Genomic DNA, 18,974 nt, shown 5'->3' with positions numbered 1-18,974 from the left:
GCAAACAGCATTATGAAGGACCCCACGCACCCCTCATACAAACTCTTCTCCCTCCTGCCATCTGGCAAAAGGCACCAAAGCATTCGGGCTCTCACGAACAGACTATGTAACAGTTTCTTCCCCCAAGCCATCAGACTCCTCAATACCCAGAGCTTGGACTGACACCAACCTACTGCCCTCTACTGTGCCTATTGTCTTGTTTATTATTTATTGTAATGCCTGCACTGTTTTGTGCACTTTATGCAATCCTGGGTAGGTCTGTAGTCTAGTGTAGTTTTTGTGTTGTTTTACGTAGTTCAGTGTAGTTTTTGTATTGTTTCATGTAGCACCATGGTCCCGAAAAACATTGTCTCATTTTTACTGTGTACTGTACCAGTAGTTATGGTTGAAATGACAATAAAAAGTGAGTTAACTTGATCTGGTAGACAATAAGGTGCCATTATGGCCATTATGAGGTAGATTGTGAGGTTAAAAGCCCACCTTTCTGTACTAGGGTACTGAACTTATAACAGCGGGATAGAAGCTGTACTTGAGCCTGATGGCATGCGCTTTTAGGCTTTTGTACTTTCTGCCCAATAGGAGAGGAGACAAGGGGGAATGTCTGGGATGGGTGGAGACTTTGATTACGTTGGCAGCTTCACTGGGGCAGTGAGAAGTGTAGACAGAGTCCATTGAGGGGAGTCTGGTTTCCAAGACGTGCTGAGCTGTGTCCACAACTCTCTGCAGTTTTATGCAAAGTGTGAGTTGCTGCCAGATTTCCTCCACTATAAATGAATGCTGAGAACCTCAAAGTTCTAAATGCAGAGCGATGACCCGCTGCAGGAACTCAGCAGGTCAAGCAGTTTCTGTGGGGTTGCGGGGGGGGAGGAATTGTCAATGTTCTGAGTTGAAACCCTGAATCAGGACAAATTACAATGATTACAAATGCAGGTCTGGTATCAAATTCACACACCTGTAAAAATAGATCTGCATTAGCTCACATGTATATTTAGGTCTACAGGCAAGCCAGCATTCAGAACCTCCAACATATAAGTACTCAGAACAGGCGTAAAAGCAGAATACACGGGACATTCAGAATCCTTTATCCCCAGGTGAAGGAAAACAGCACAATATTACCATTTAGCCTAACTCCATCTTGTAATTTCTGTTAGAACTAACTCAAAATGTATAATATAATGTGTAAAAGACTGTAATAAAAAGGAAGATTATATTAAAGGTAAGATTTTTTTTTAAATTTAGAGATACAGGATAGTAACAGGCCCTTCTGATTCAATGACCCCACACCGCCCAATTACACCCATGTGACCAATGAACCTACTAACCCCTACGTCTTTGGAATGTGGGAGGAAACTGGAGCACCTGGAGGAAACCCACATGGTCACAGGTAGAACATACAAACACCTTACAGGCAGCAGTGGGAATTAAACCCGTTTTGCTGGCGCTGCAATAGCACTACACTAACCACTATGCTACCGTGCAGCCCTGTCTATGTTTCTAGATGTTCTTCTTTCTATCTGTTTCTGAAAGTTGAACGTCTTGGGCAATATTTTGAAAATAGCTACACATATCAATTGGACAGGATTCAAATAGATAGCTTACTGCTTTTCATCCTCTCAAAACCAGCTTCACCTTGAAAGAATCCTTCAATTATTAAAAATCACACACGCCCACTATGCAATTTCCATACCTGCATCATTCATCAGTTCCACATCTATACCATATATACATGTATGTCTGATCCTTTACACAGATCTAGATTCTGATTAGATGAAGGAACATTCTGTTCTGGTGAATGTCAGAAGTTCAATATGTAGTACAATAAAATGATTGCCAGCCAGTGGATGGGCATCTATGATAAGAGGTGTAGTCAGATCTAGCAGTTACAATAAAGCATTTCCATCCCTTTCAACATCCCTTTGAAGTAGTATGTTCTCTCTGTCTCTCTCCCTCTCTCTCTGTCTGTCTGTCTGTCTCTCTCTCTCTCTGTTCACATGTTCACACGATCTGGTCGAATTAATTATTAACTCAAGCATTTTTGTTTTGTTTTCGAACTCATTGACTTTAGATTAACACAGATGCCCATATGCTTGCTGTCGTAACCAGTCTAATGTCAGAATCAGATTTATCATCACTGACTCAAATTACAGTACATAAAATTACTATAAACTATACAGTATAAACAAATAGTGCAAAAGGATGGAACAATGAGGTAGCATTCACAGACCATTCAGAAATCTGATGGCAGAGGGGTAGAAGCTGTTTTGAAATCATTAAGTGTGGGTCTTCAGGCTCCTGTACCTCATCCCTGACGGTTGTAGTGCAAAGAGGGCATGTCCTCAGTGATGAATGCAACCTTGTTGAGGCATCTCCTCTTGAAGATGTCTTTGATGGTGGGGAAGATTGTGTCTGTGATGGAACTGGCTGAGTATACAACCTTCTGGTCAAACCAGGGCAGGACGTACACAGTGAATGACAACTAAACAGGGAGACCTCGGGGTACAAGAATATAGCTCCCTCAAAGTTGTAACTGAGGTGGGCAAGGTGGTGAAGAAGGTGTATGCCATGCCTGCTACATCAGCTGAGGCATTAAACATAAGAATTGGGACATCATGTTACAGTTGTACAAAACACTGGTTAGACCACACCTGGACTATTGTTACACTAAAAGAAAAATACGATAAAGCTAGAGAGGGTGCAGAAAAGATTCACAGGGATACTGCCTGGATCAGAGACTGAATAGGTTGGGACAGAGCACTCAAAATACTGAAGGAACTCATCTGATCATGCAGCATCTATGGAGGGAGGTAAATGGCCCAGTAGATGCTTCCTGACCTGCTGAGTTCCTCCAGTGTTTTGAGTGTACTGCCCAGGCTTTCCAGCACCTGCAGAATCTCTTGTGATATTGGATAGACTGGGACTGTTTTCCCTGGAGTACAGGAAGCTGAGAAGTGTCACAATGGAGGTATTTAAAATTATGAGAAGCATAAACAGAATAGATAGCTAGAATCTAATTCCCATGATAGGGGTTTCTATGAGTAGAAGACATATATTTAAGGTGGTGTAAAGTGGATTTGAGGGGTAAATTTATCGCATAAATAATAGTTGATATCTGGAATGAGCTGGTGGAACTAGGAACAGAAACAAAATAGATAAGGTACTGTATCTGAACATGTAACCGAATCAGCAAGGCATTGACGGATAGAGAATTAATGCAGGAAAGTGGGATTAATATATGATTGGCATTGTCCAAGAGCTTGGTCTATGCTGTACAACTCTTTGACTCTACTAAACCTAATGGACAACAGTGGAAAACAGAGGTAGTCACATCTCACACAGGAGAAGAAAATCTGTCTTTCAAACTGAAGCTAGAGTCTTTAGGGAGCTATTGTTCTGCAGTAATTGGCGGACTCAGACTAATGAAGACTGATCGTCTTAGAATAAAATTCCACAGCACCGCTCTGCCAACTACTGCTACCAAATCACCTCTGTCTCGCTCTTGTTGAAGTAGTTGTAGCATGTCAAATGACGTATCATTTCCAGGATATCTGATATGAATACATTCTGTGGCTAAAAAGACAGAGCTGAAAGGAAGCGCAAGGTTTACACAGCAACACATGCAAAACATTGGAGGAACTCAGCAGGTCAGGGAGTATCAATGAAGAGCAATAAACAGTTGATGTTTCAGGCGGAGACCCCTTGTCCAAGTCCTGATGAAGGGTCTCAGCCCCAAATGTCAACTGTTCATTCCCCTCTATCCCTGCTGCCTGACCTGCTGAGTTCCTCCAGTATTTTGTGTGCGTTTCTCTGGATTTCCAGCATCTGCATAATCTCTTGTGTTTACAAGGTCCACATATTGGCATCAGACATTCACGAAGTACGTCTGCATCCTGACTTAATCAGCTGCATGTGGATACAGAGAATTATATCAAAGGACAAAACTTCTGACTGTAAATAGTAGTTATGTCCAAGAATAGGCATCTCACTCTGCCTGAGATTGTGAACGTGACCAACACCTTGTGTCTTTGTCCTACTAGGTCTGTCAAGGCAATTGGTAGTGTAGGGGGGTCTGAAAGGATTGAACCATTTCAGAACTAACTTCAGAGTAAAAACAGATATAGAATGTACGAAGACTTGTGGATTCATTCTTAGATTGCCTGAAGATAATCATTGGATCAGTTTGGTCTCAGAACACATTGAATCTTGAATCCTTCTCTAAGATGTCCTGAAATGTTCCCTTGATAACTCCTTCTAATCCAAAGAGATAAGTCTTTTCCAGCAGTATACAAAACACCACTCAAAAGGGATTTTTCAAAGCTCAAAGTAAATATATGTCACCATATAGTACCCTGAGATTCATTTTCTTGTGGGCATTGACAGCAAATACAAAGAAACATAATAGAATCAATGAAAAACCATACATAGCAAGACAAGTAAACAAGCAATATGCAAAATACAACAAACTGTGCAAATACAAAAAGCAAACAAAAACTAAATAAATAAGCAATAAATATTGAGAACATGAGATGAAAGGTCCTTGAAAGTGAGTCCATAGGTTGTGGGAACAGTTTAGCAAAGGGTGAGTGAAGTTATCCCCTCTGATTCAAGAGCCTGATGGTTGAAGGGTAATAACTGTTCACGAACCTGGTGATGTGGGTCCTGAGGCTCCTGTACCTTCTTCCTGGGGCAGCATTGAGAATAGAACATGTCCTGGATGATGGGGATCCCAGATGATAGATGCACTTTCCTGCGACAGTGCTTCTTGTAGATGCGCTCAATGGTGGGGAGGGCTTTACCTATGATGGACTGAGCTTTTCCAATCAAGGGCATTGATGAATCCATACCAGGCCATGATGCAACTGGTCAATATACTCTCCACCACACATTTATAGAAGTTTGTCAAAGTTTTAGATGACATACCGAATCTTTGCAAACTTCTATAGAAGTAGAAGTGCTTTCTTCGTAATTGCATTTACGTGCTGGACCCTGGATGGGCCCTATGAAATATCACTGAGGAATATAATGTTGCTGACCCTATCCACCTCTGATCCTCTGATGAGGACTGGCTCATGCACCTCTGGTTTCCTCCTCCACAAGTAAATAATCAGCTCCTGGGTCTTACTGACATTGAGTAAGAGGTTGTTGTTGTGGCACCACTCAGCCAGATTTTCAATCCCCCTCCTATATGCTGATTCGTCACCACCTTTGATTCAGCAAACAACAGTGGTGTCACCAACAAACTTGAATATGGCACTGGAGTTGTGCTTAGCCACACAGTCATGAGTGTAAAGCGAGTAGAGCAGGGGGCTAAGCACACAGCCTTGTGGTGCCCCTGTGCTGATGGAGATTGTGGAGATGTTGTTGACAATCCGAACTGACTGGGGTCTGCAAGAGAGGAAATTGAGGATCTAGTTGCGCAAGGAAATATTGAGACTAAAGTCTTGGAGCTTATTGATTAGTTTTGAAGGGATGATATTATTGAATGCCGAGTGTAAAGCGGGTCTTGATATATGCATCTTCATTGTCCAGATGTTCCAGAGTTGAGTGAAGAACCAATAAAATGGCATCTGTTATGGTCCTGTTGTGATGGTAGGCAAATTGGAGTGGATCCAACACTTCTCAAGCAGGAGTTGATGTGTTTCATCACCAACCTCTCAAAGCACTTTATTACAGTGGATGTAAGTGCTACTGGATGATAATCATTAAGGCAGGTTACTATGTTCTTTTTAGGCACTGGTATAGTGAAGCCTGCTTGAAGCAGGTGGGTACCTCAGACTGCCAAAGCGGCAGGTGAAAGATGTCAGTGAACACTTCAGCCAGTTGATTAGCACGGGTCTTCAGCACTTGTCCATGTACTCCATCTGGGCCAGATGCTTTCTGTGGGTTCACCCTCCTGAAGGATGCTCTCACATTGGCCTCAGAGACTGTTGTTACAGGGTCAGCGGGAGCTGTGAGAGTTTGTGAAGGTGCCTCCATGTTTTGTGGGTCAAAGTGAGCACAGAAGGCATTGAGCTCATCAGGGACTGAAAACTTGTTGTCATGTATGTCACTTGGCTTCACTTTGTTAGGAAGTGATAGCATTCAACCTCTGTCTGAGCTGTCGTGCATCACCATAACCATTGCTCTTTGATCAATTAGAGGCTTTAACAAACTGCTTGACCAATAAATATTGGAAACTCCACAATTTTATTTAGTCCTTGTGATAAACTTAATTTTGATGTATGTCATGATCCCATAGGGAATGTAGGTTGCATGCAAGAACCAAGACAGTATGTCTATGTCCCCAGAATCAGGTTGTTGGAAGCAATTGTAACCATTACCTCCTACAAATGAAGCCTGGAATTAGAGCTGACCTTATTCAAATTGCTACAATCCTCACAGGGCTTGGCAGGATAGATGTTGGGATGCTTTCACCAGTGGGGGATCCTTGAACAAAAGAACATACAGTAACCACAAGATAAGTGACTGGTCATTTAAAATTGAGGTACACAGAAATTTCTCTTTGCAGGGCTGTGGTGAATCCTTGGAATTCTCTAGGCTGGAGGGTGATGAAGTCAGATTATTAGAAGTCCAGATGAAGTTTATGAAAATGATCCTGGGAATGAAAGGGTTAATATACGAGAAGTATATTTGATGGCTCTGGGCCTGTACTCGTTGGGGTTTAGAAGAATGAAGGGGGAACCTCATTGAAATCTATCGAATATTGAAAGGCCCAGACTGAGTGGATGTGGAGAGGATGTTTCCTATAGCGGGGGAGTCTAGACCAGAGGGCACAGCCTCAGAATAGAAGATGAGGAGGAAGTTTTTTAGTCAGAGGGTGGTGAATCTGTGGAATTCATTGCCACAGATGGCTGCAGAGCCCAAGTCCTTGGGTATATTTAAAGCGGAGGTTATAGGTTCTTGATTAGTAAGGGCATCAAAAGTTATGTGGAAAAGACAAGAGAATGGAATTGAGAGGGATAATATATCAGCCATGACGGCATGGCAGAGCAGACTCGATGGGCCAAATGGCCTAATTCTGCTGCTATGTTTTATTAAGCTTTGGTTAGGATGAAAATTTATAGCTTTCCATCCCACACAGAGAAGAAAGTAAAGAAATACAAGCTTATTTTAAAATCCACATATGTTGGTGTTGATAGAACAGAGGGTTATATGAGCCAAAAGGCATTTTAGAGCCAGCTCATAAATTGTGAAGTGAATTCATTACATTTTTGAGTTTTTTATAGAAGTACCTATCCCATAATAGAGCTGGAGTATCTATGTAGCCCATGGGATTGAAAACTGATGTTGAAGGTCAAAGGAGATCCCTTTTCTCCTTTGACTCTTAGCCTTTCCACTACCTCTGTGGCATTACCCCAACTTTCTCAACTGATTGGTGACTTCACAGACAGGGAATGTACTTAGGAAAACTAGAACTGTTTACAGGAGTAACACACACAAAATGCTGGAGGAACTCAGCAGGTCAGGCAGCAACTATGGAGAGGAATAAACAGTCAGTGTTTCAGACCCAGACCCTTCATTTGGACTGTTTACAGGCTCTGCAGCATCTCTAAGAAGAGGCACAGTCGACGTTTCCTGACGAAGAGTCTCGGCCCGAAACGTCGACTGTACTTCTTCCTAGAGATGCTGCCCGGCCTGCTGCGTTCACCAGCAACTTTTATGTGTGTTGCTTGAATTTCCAGCATCTGCAGAATTCCTCGTGTTTGCGTGTTTACAGGCTCTTGCAGCTCTGTTGTTTTCAGCACATTGTGAGAGACGGGTGAAGTAAATTGTGAAGCAATGCCAGTCATTTCATTAACATATGCAAATGTCACAGATATAAGGTCTCGATGTTGTCTTTTGATGTATAATTTAAATTTGAAAATCTCCCAGACAGCCAACTCACAGAGGAGAGTTTTGCAATTGGATGGTGATTTTAAACAACCATTTTAGTGGTTTTCTGATCTTTGCTGATGACGAACAAGGCACTTATTTATAGGAGTCTGATCCAAACCTCTTGCATTTCAGCTTAAGCTACCCCAGGAGGCCAAAAGGTGAGAGTCTGTAGATGTAAATATAAATGGAATTAAAAGCAGTGCTTTTAGTTAAAAACACAAACTAAGGCTAGCTATGGATTTACAATTCTGGATATGTACTCTATATATGAGGAACTATTTTATTCCTCCTTTGATATCAAGTCATATCTGTGGTGTAAATTGTATTAACCAGTTTTATCGATCACCAACTGTTATATGGGACTGGTAAATGATTCCGTGAACTGCTATTGTCTTGGGTGATGTGAGTGGTGTGTGTAAACTGCAAGGTGAAGTGGGATTAAGATGATTAGTAAATCATTGACTGGCCTGGAGTTGATAGGCTGAATGGTCTCGTGTTGTAACATTTGAGGATTCTACAGCCGACAGCCCAAAGTGGCCTTGGTGAGTTCTGCTCTGAGATCTTGGTACTGAACCTTGCTCACAATGATGGCACAAAACTCTCTGATACAACCAAGGTGGAATGTTAGGCACTGTAGCTCACTGCATATTCCTGAGGTTACACCGAAATCGGCCCTGGACAAGAGCTTGTTTCTCTCCAGTTCCTATTGAGTATGAGGCCATTGCACAAGGCAATTCATAAATTGCAAATCATTGACATTATTCTTACAGTCCATGTTCAATGACTGACTGTATTTCCCATTGATGCACCTTGGCAATTCTACGTGGGAAAATAGTATATCATCTGAGGGGAATCTTTACTCAGACACTGATGTGAGATGTGTATCTGTGATTACAGAAGGAATGATATTCTAAATAATGGAGCAGATCAAGAGAACCTAAATTTGCAGCTGACCAAAATCTCACCAGTAACTCTGCTTTTCCATGACAGAGATTTTTGCTGAGACTGGGGAAAATGCAGCCCAAATATTTTCTACAGAATCCTCAAAAGATATTCAAAATGGTATCCAAGCAAGGGTTATTCCTAGACACAAGAGACTGCAGATGCTGGAAGTCCAGAGTAATACACAAAATGCTGGAGCAACTCAGCACGTCAGGCAGCATCTTTGGAAATTAATACACAGGGGATGTTTCAGGCTGAAGCCTTTCTTCAGGACTGAGAAGAAGCCAGAATAAAAAGATGGGAGGAGGGGAGGGGAAGGAGGATAACTAGAAGGTGATAGGTGAAGCCAGGTGGGTGGAAAAGGTAAAGGACTGGAGAAGAAGGAATCTGATAAGAGAAAAGAGTGGACCACAGGAGAAAGGAAAGGGGAAGGGGCACCAAGGGGAGGTGATGAGTAAGAGGCCAGAGTGGGGAACAGAAGTGGGAAGGGGGTGGAAGAAAATACCGAAAGGAGAAACTGATGTTGATGCCGCCAGGTTGGAGGCTATCTAGACGGAATATGAGGTGTTGCTCCTCCAACCTGAGAGTGCCCTCATCATGGCAAAGGAGGGGGCCATGGACCAACATATTAGAATGAGAACTGGGGAATTCCACTATTGGCGGATGGAGCGGGGGTGCTCGATGATGCGGTCCCCCGATTTGCGTTGGGTCTCACCAATACAGGGGAGGCCGCATCGGGAGCACCAGATACAGTAGACGACCCCAACGTACTCGCAGGTGAAGTGTTGCCTCACCTGGAAGGACTGTTTCGTGCTCTGAATGGAGGTGAGGGGGGAGGTGAATGTGCAGGTGTAGCATTTAGGCCGCTTGCAGAGATACATGCCAGGAGGGAGATTAGTGGGGAGGGACGAATGGATAAGAGAATCACGAAGAGAGCTATCATTATTCTTATAGAAACATAGAAACATAGAAAATAGGTGCAGGAGTAGGCCATTCGGTCCTTCGAGCCTGCACCACCATTTATTATGATCATGGCTGATCATCCAACTCAGAACCCTGCACCAGCCTTCCCTCCATACCCCCTGATCCCCGTAGCCACAAGGGCCATATCTAACTCCCTCTTAAATATAGCCAATGAACTGGCCTCAACTGATTCCTGTGGCAGAGAATTCCACAGATTCACCACTCTCTGTGTGAAGAAGTTTTTCCTAACCTCGGTCCTAAAAGGCTTCCCCTTTATCCTCAAACTGTGACCCCTCGTTCTGGACTTCCCCAACATCGGGAACAATCTTCCTGCATCTAGCCTGTCCAATCCCTTTAGGATTTTATACGTTTCAATCAGATCCCCCCTCAATCTTCTAAATTCCAACAAGTACAAGCCCAGTTCATCCAGTCTTTCTTCATATGAAAGTCCTGCCATCCCAGGAATCAATCTGGTGAACCTTCTTTGTACTCCCTCTATGGCAAGGATGTCTTTCCTCAGATTAGGGGACCAAAACTGCACACAATACTCCAGGTGTGGTCTCACCAAGGCCTTGTACAACTGCAGTAGTACCTCCCTGCTCCTGTACTCGAATCCTCTTGCTATAAATGCCAGCATACCATTCGCCTTTTTCACTGCCTGCTGTACCTGCATGCCCACTTTCAATGACTGGTGTATAATGACACCCAGGTCTCGTTGCACCTCCCCTTTTCCTAATCGGCCACCATTCAGATAATAATCTGTTTTCCTATTTTTGCCACCAAAGTGGATAACTTCACATTTATCCACATTAAATTGCATTTGCCATGAATTTGCCCACTCACCCAACCTATCCAAGTCACCCTGCATCCTCTTAGCATCCTCCTCACAGCTAACACTGCCGCCCAGCTTCGTGTCATCCGCAAACTTGGAGATGCTGCATTTAAATCCCTCATCCAAGTCATTAATATATATTGTAAACAACTGGGGTCCCAGCACTGAGCCTTGCGGAACCCCACTAGTCACTGCCTGCCATTCTGAAAAGGTCTCGTTTTTTCCCACTCTTTGCTTCCTGTCTGCTAACCAATTCTCTATCCACATCAATACCTTACCCCCAATACCGTGTGCTTTAAGTTTGCACACTAATCTCCTCTGTGGGACCTTGTCAAAAGCCTTTTGAAAATCCAAATATACCACATCCACTGGTTCTCCCCTATCCACTCTGCTAGTTACATCATTCTTGATGCTGTTAAGCCAGAATAACTCCTAAATCTAAACACATGGTATGTTAGCCTCTGTGTTGTGAAATGGGGTAAAATGAATTTTTATGCAGAGTTTGCTAAATCTCTAAATTGATAGCCCTGCACGTTATAAGGACTGATTGCTTGAATCATTGCTTCAAAGAAAATAGTTTTATTTTACTGGACTGGGAAGATGTGAGAGTTGGAAGTATTAGAGGCTCCTGGGTTTAACCAGAGATCCCAAGCTTGGGGTAGATCAAGGGAAGAAGCATTGTTGAGTTTGGATGCTCAGAAGGTTGCAAGGTAATTAAGGGTTTAACTTGCAAAGATCACAATCTACAGAAGCGAATGAAGTCTATATTTCCCTTTCGATGATCAACAATTTCAAAAGGATATTGGATGGCCACTTGTAGTGAATTAACTAAGAGAAAGGTTATGCAATAGAAAGCCAGTGTGAACTTAATGGCTTGAATGGATTTCCTTTGCTGTGACTCTACGATATCAACTCTCTCAAATGGTTCTATTGAATATGAGGCATATGAGAGAGAGAATAGATAACAGGGAAATAAGTGGGAGAATAGGACTGATAGGATTGCTCAGAGAGCCAGCATAGCCTTGATGGGCTACATGGCCTGTATGGCAAGAAATACGAAATATGAAAACTACAATGCCAAATTTTACACTCTTGTGCAAAAGGTAGCAGTCAGCCTGAAGAAGGGAAAACACAACAAAGGGCAATTTCCTAAAAAAGCATTAAATTATTTTAACTAAACAAAAAAGATTTTAACTAAATAAACTTCAGCTGCACAAAATGCCTCAATGATGGCATTTTATTGCTTGATCCTAAAATGGGGCCTCCAGTAAATTTTCTCTGGATCACGCAGCAAGCCACAGTAACAGAATGGGCGCTTGGCAGGAAGAAACTTCACTCCCCCTTTAGGGCCGCCTAGCTGTGAACAACTGCAACCTGTGTGTAGCTTCTCGTGTCCCCTTAGCTTCTTACCCATCCTGCGCCTCTCTCTGGCCACCACCCAGGTCTGGCTGTGTTGCCAGATACTGTGTAATGGCAGCCAAGTCTGCACATTATCGATTTAGCCAGGCTTCATTTGCATAGCTAAGACAACACCCACGGGGACAGGATAAGAGAAACACTTTGGATGAGGTGGGGTGCGGTGATGAGGAGTAGGGATGCAGGTGGTTGGGAGCAGCCTATGGAAAAAGTGACCAAAGAAAGATACAGGTCAGATCGCTTCTTGAGTTGGCAGGGTTTCAACTGGCTCAATTAGGAACAAATTTAGAAATACTGTTTCTGAAAATATTTTTGTTGAAAAGAGACAGAGTTTCTTCTCCCTGTTTACCATCATTCTCACTTTTCTTTGAAGGCGTGTTCCAGTCACCCTATTGGCGGGGGCGGGTCTTTTTCCTGCAGCGGTGGCCATCTTGCTCATTTGCTGGATATGAGTTCAAATCTCACTCTAGACCTGAATGTGTGATGCAGGCTGATCCTGCAATCTGGGAGTGCTGCATTGTAGTAGATGCTGCACTGTTTGTAGATGCTGTGATTGTATCTGCTTCAAAATCACTGCACATAGTTTGACAGCTTGTCCAATATGAGGCTATAACGAAGCATCTCCTCTTAACTAAGCAGCAGCAAGTATATTTTATCACTGACACAAGAGCTAAATTATTAAAGGTTGCATGTTGGAAGAGACCGTGATCCCTTCGCTGTATCACAATTCAGGGGGGCGGCATGGCTCAAAGGGCTCGGTGCTGTTAACACTAAATAAAAAAAATAAACATCGACAATTCATTTCCTCCCAAAGATGCTGCTCGGCCCACTGATTTCCTCCAGGAGATTGTGTTTTGCATCTAAAAAGCCATGGTTGATGTACAGAATCTTGGTAGGTGAGTATCAGTGTGGACCAGGTATGGCAGGACATATGTACCAGTGGACATGGACAGGTTTAGAGGTGGTTCTATAATAAGCTCCTGACCGACATCTCAAGCACATAGAGAGACTATGTCTCAGGAAGTGTACAAAGGATTCAGCACTGAACACTATATCCAACCGTGGTTTAAAGCAAGTCACTTTCTTATCTGCAGAAATGGTTTATTATTTTTAAACGTACCAAGATGCAGTAAAAAAACATTTTTGTTTGGGTGCTATTGAGACAGATCTTTCCATGGATAAGTATGCTAAAGTAGTGAAAAAAAATGCAGAATATACATAATACAGAATATCTTCTCACAGGGATAAGGTCTACACAAGGAATGTTTTCACAAGGTTGTCATTACTGGGATCTTTGATTTTTTATGTACCTCTTATAACTTACTGTAATTTTTAAAGTACTGCTGCCACAAAACAACATATTTCAACAAAGAGGTAGTCACGGAAGGCAGAGAAACAGCTACAGGATGGCTTCGAGTCCGTGGACTGGGCCATGTTCAAGGACTCATTTGTGGATCTGAATGAAAACACCATGGTTATCACAGACTTCATTACAACAGTTATACATGAATATATTCCCAAAAAATCATTCAGACTCTTCCCTAACCAGAAACCCTGGATGAACCATGAGATCAGCAATCTGCTGAGGGCCAGATTTGAGGCATTCAAGTTTGGTGACCAAGAAAGTTACAAGAGGTCCAGGTATGATTGCCAGAAAGCCAACTCATGGTGAAGTGGCTATTCTGGACTAAACTTGAATCAGTGAAGGATGCTCAACAGCTGTGGCAGCACTTGAATGCTATCACCCCTTACAAAATGATATCAAGCGACATAGGCAACAACAGGGCTTCCTTCCAGATGAGTTCAGTGCCTTTTATGCTCACTTTGTCTGTCTCTTTTCAACAAAAATATTTTCAGAAGCAATATTTCTAAATTTGTTCTTAGTTGAGCCAGTTGTCTCCCACAGCAACCTTCTGCCAATGACCCTGTGATTTCAGTCTTCGAGGCCGAAGTGAGAGCATCCTTCAGGAGGGTGAACCCACCAAAAATATCTGGCCCAGACAGGGTACCTAGTAAAGTACTAAAGGCCTGTGCTGATCAACTGACTGGAGTGCTCACTGAGATGCTTAACCTTTTGTTTCAGCAGTCTGAGGTAACTGCCTACTTCAAGCAGGCTTCAATGATACCTCTGTCTAAGAAGAGCGTAGTAACTTGCCTCAGTGATTATTGTCCAGTAGCACTTACATCGATTCACTGTGCTGAAGTGCTTTTTGAGAGCTTGGTGATGAAACATATCAATTCCAGCCTCAGAAGCAACTTGCATCTGCTCCAATTTGCCTACCAGCACAACAGATCCATAGTGGATGCCATTTCATTGGCTCTTCACTCAACCCTGTTACATCTGGATAGCAAAGATGCATATATCAGGATGTTCTTTATTGACTACACCTCAGCATTTAATACTATCTTCCCCTCAAAACTAATCAATAAGCCTAAAGACCTTGGCCTCAATATCTCCTTGTGCAATTGGATCCTCAATTTCCCTACCTGTAGACCCCAGTCAGTTCAAATGGGCAACAATATCTCCACCACAATCTCCATCAGCACAGGGGCACCACAAGGCTGTGTGCTTAGTCCCCTGCTCTGCTCACTTTACACTCATGACTGTGTGGCTAAGCACAGCTCCAATGTTATATTTGAGCTTGCTGGTGACACCACTGTCATTGGCTGAATCAAAGGTGATGACGAATCAGCATACAGGAGGGAGATTGAAAATCTAGCTGAATGGTGTCACAACAACCTCTTACTCAATATCAGCAAGATCCAGGAGCTGATATTTGACTTCAGGAGGTGGAAACCAGAGGTGCATGAGCCAGTACCCATCGGAGGATCAGAGGTGGTGAGGGTCAGTGTTATTTCAGAGAACCCGTCCTGGGCCCAGCAGGTAAACACAATTATGAAAAAAGCACAACAGTGCCTCTACTTAGAAGTTCATGAAGATTTGGCATGGCATCTAAAACTTTGACAAACTTCTATAGATGAGTAGTGGAGAGTATATTGTCTGGCTGCATCACAGCCTGGTATGGAAATACCACTGCCCTTGAACAGAAAAGCCTACAAAATGTGGTGGATACAGATCAGTTCATCACGGGTAAATCCCTCCCCACCGTTGAGCACATCTACACGAAATGCTGTCACAGGAAAGCAGCATCCATCCTCAGGGACCCCACCACCCAGGCCACGCTCTCTTCTTGCTGCTGCCATCAGGAAGGAGGTACAGGAGCCTCAGGACTCACACCACCAGGTTCAGGAACAGTTATTACCCCCTCATCATCAGGCTCTTGAACCAGAGGGGATAACTTCACTGTCCCCATCATTGAAATATTCCCACAACCTATGGACTCACGTTCAAAGACTCTTCATCTCATGTTCTCGATACTTATTGCTTGTTTATTAATTATTTCTTTTTTTCTTTTGCATTTGCACAGTTTGTGCTTTTTTTGCACATTGGTTGTTCACCCTATTCATTAATTCTATTGTGATTATTGGATTTACTGAGTATGCCCACAAGGAAATGAATCTTAGGGTGACATATTTGTACTGTGATGAGAAATTTACTTTGAACTTTGATTCTGTATGTCAGTGATAATAAGCCTGGTTCTGATTCTGATTCTCAAGAAGCCTGGAATACAAGTTGCATGAGTGGCTGTCATGGTCCACATCGCCCCCACTCCCGAATTCCAAGTTTCAGAACAACACCAGTCCACAACTGCTGATACCTTATGTTTTTCTCTTCACTGTTACATTAGGGAGGTAATTAACTTTCTTCATTCCATAAAGAGGAGACCTCACCCACTTGTCCTCCTTCCACAGGAGCAGACAGGCTGATGCTGAGGTTTGCTGCTGTATTCCAAGCTTCTGGAAAGTGCCAATACTGCACCCGCTTTGAGAGGCAAGAACTACTCTATTCAAAACTCAATCCACTCCACTAAGAGTTTCTAACACGGCAGCTAAGCAAAGCTATAAAGCTGCCACACCACATCCGGGAACTTAATGGACACCATGGTAGAATTGCTGTAAATGCAGTATGACTGTCTGCAATTGCCTGGCAGTGTTCTGTGGTGTTCATCAGCCTGCTTCTCTTACGTTGTTATGGTCTCCTGCACCCCGCGTAATTTGCGCATTTGGCTACTGCATAGGACGAAGAGCTTAGCAGCAGCTGAGATATTAGTCAGTGTTGTCAATCACACCAGGAGGTTCCAGAGGAAAAGGAGATGAGAGGGAGAAGCCAGCTGATCCACACCTCAATAACAGGAACCCTTTTTCAAACTTTGCTGAAAGGAACACTTTTCTGAGGTGTTGTGAGGCAGTGCTAGACTTTAGAAAGTTTCCCAAAAGCTTCATACACACACTCATCTTCAAATCATTCACACGCGTGAAGAGTCATTTGAAGATGATAAAGATTAGCTTTATTTGTTACATGTACATCAAAATATTGAATACCGTGAAATGCATCATTTGCATCCAATGACCAACAAAGTCCAAGAATTGTGCTGGGGACAGCCCACAAGTGTCACCATGCTTCCAACGCCAACATATCATACCCACAACTCACTCACCCTAACCTATATGACTTTGGAAGGTGGGAGGAAACCAGAGTGTCCAGAGGAAACCCACATGGTCATGGGGAGAACATACAAAATCCTGACAGACAGTGGAGGGACCTGACTCCTGATCACTGGTGCTATAAATAACTGCTACACCACTCTACACCACTGCTGATCTGAAGTCATACAGGATCTTCAGAGAGTGATAAACAATCAAGCCCTGGTTCCTTACACTACAACTAAAAACAATTTCCAGGAAGTTACCTATCTTAAAATGGGGATAGCTTTTCCCTCTCATAACAAGCAAGCTGAAACAACCAGTTTCAATCAGATGTCGCAACAAGGGCTTTGTCGGAACTATGGAATGAAGTGAATAGGACCATTGGTATTTAGAACCTTGTTAACATTTACAATATATTCCTCACTGTCAACATTGCTTTTATTCGACAATCTTAATGGCCATTGTATCCTGAAATAATCCCAGAGGTTGAAGCAGCTCTTCGACATTACAGGTGCTCTTCATATGACCCACTTACAAACACTTCAAATGGATACATAAGGTTAGAACAATTACAAAGTACCAACACTAATCAAAGAGGGTACAACAGTGCTTCATAATCTCCTCATGATCTACTTGGAAGCTTCAAATCTTTCAATTGATCATGACGTACAGGTCATCCCTGGATTAAGAATGCCCAATTCAGTCACCCAAGTAATATGGATGAACTGTCATATTATTGAGGTCCAATTTACATACAGCATACCTGCAGAGCAAGTTTCCTCTCGCTCGGCACTTCTAGTAATTGTTCTTCCTTATCGTTTTTATATGCTTTTGATACCATTCGTTACAGTACTGTGGAGTTTGGATCACAATATCAAATGATCTTTGTGCATTTTCTGATCTGCAGACAAACCTGACCCCGTAACAAAGAGAACCCTTTCATTATCTTGAGAGAGCCTCTATGCTCAGCTGTTTCATGGTCTCACTTGATATCTCCAACACAGCAGCCCATTTAACAATTACAAATCTAAAATCATGTCCTAGTGCTCACATTAAGTGCCTGCAGGTTAAAAAAGCACATGATATTAGAGCTGTGAACTGATAAGATTCAAGAAAATGTATTTATCATTATCCATTGTGATTTTTCAATGACAGACAGTTCTCAAACATTAGGGCATGAGGTATGGAATGTCCTTTTGATGTTTGGCATCTGTCAGCATCATGACTGATTTGACATCATTCGTGTATCTTAAAACGGATCGCAACTCATCGACTATAGAGGCCAGACTTGTTCTGGCATTTCTCTGTACAGTTTCTCAAGAAACCCTCCTTTAATTCTATCACCATCAGCATGAGTCCAATATTATTGGTTACATAAAAAAACACTAAGCTGTAAGTGAACCCAGCAACAGCAAGCTGCCTTTGATGTCAGGCTCCTAAATATAGTCTGGGTAACTCCATGTGCCCTCCTGACATGGTATACTAGATTGCCCACACAGTCTTCTCCTTCCAGTAGTCTTATGAAAGTTATCTGAGGAATGGAAAAATATCATCCCTTCTTCATAAAGGAAGAAAAAACTCATTCTGTGCTTTGAAGTGACTTGCACAAACACTTCAATGTACTCAGCTAAGATATCTTGGTTGGGTAGGTGTATGGCAAGTCACAGGTTGTGATGAGTCATCTTGATCAATTTTGCAAGACTGCAATACTAATGCAACTCCGAACAGTGATTTCCTTGTCAACCTCTTGCCAGCCCTGGTGCAGGCTTTTGGCCTGAAACATCGACAATTCCTTCTCCCACAATCCCCCACGGATGCTGCTCGACCTGCTGAGTTACTCCAGCAGATTGTTTGTTGCTCCAGCTTCCAGAATTTGCAGTCCCTTGTGTCTCCTCTCACCAGTTTTGCTTGCAGATCATCATGGAGGATCTCTGTAGGCCTCAGTACACAGTTCCTTTCTCTTGCAGGTGATATGGTTGGCTTATCTTTGAGTCTCCTGAGTAAATCTAGGCACACATTCCCCGGACAGGAATCACTGGTGTTAAAGCATGCATTGCCCTTCAGTGACTGCAGGAATGCTGTTGCTGTTTTGTATTACGTGGTAGGTGTATAAGGGTATGGTGAATGAGGGCTAAGAGCTGGCACTGCAGGAGATTCAATTAGTGCTTTACAGTAATACCCTTTGCTTCTGGAACAGTAGACTGATACACATGCAACCACAGCTGTATTGTTCTTTCAAAGTCATGTTTCAGAAAAATTCACCTCAGGCAATGTAACCACACATTCTACATCCATGAGTTTGAGGTGAAATGCAGGATTACTCACTTTTGATTACAAGTCTATTTGCTAAGCTTGAAAAGCACATATTACTTGAAGTCACAAATGTGTATTTTCTGATCTT

At 42.7% G+C, this 18,974-nt stretch overlaps 1 protein-coding gene across 14 annotated transcripts in view; it reads right to left on the bottom strand.

Moving 5' to 3' along the window:
- Positions 1-18,974, bottom strand: part of LOC134340450 (thyroid hormone receptor alpha) — a 534,574-nt gene that overhangs the window by 239,772 nt on the left and 275,828 nt on the right. The window lies entirely within an intron of this gene.

Source organism: Mobula hypostoma, chromosome X1 (genome assembly GCF_963921235.1).
Source record: "Mobula hypostoma chromosome X1, sMobHyp1.1, whole genome shotgun sequence".
Taxonomy (NCBI): domain Eukaryota; kingdom Metazoa; phylum Chordata; class Chondrichthyes; order Myliobatiformes; family Myliobatidae; genus Mobula; species Mobula hypostoma.
Note: the sequence above shows the minus strand (reverse complement) of the source record. Positions and strands in the feature narration are given on the sequence as shown.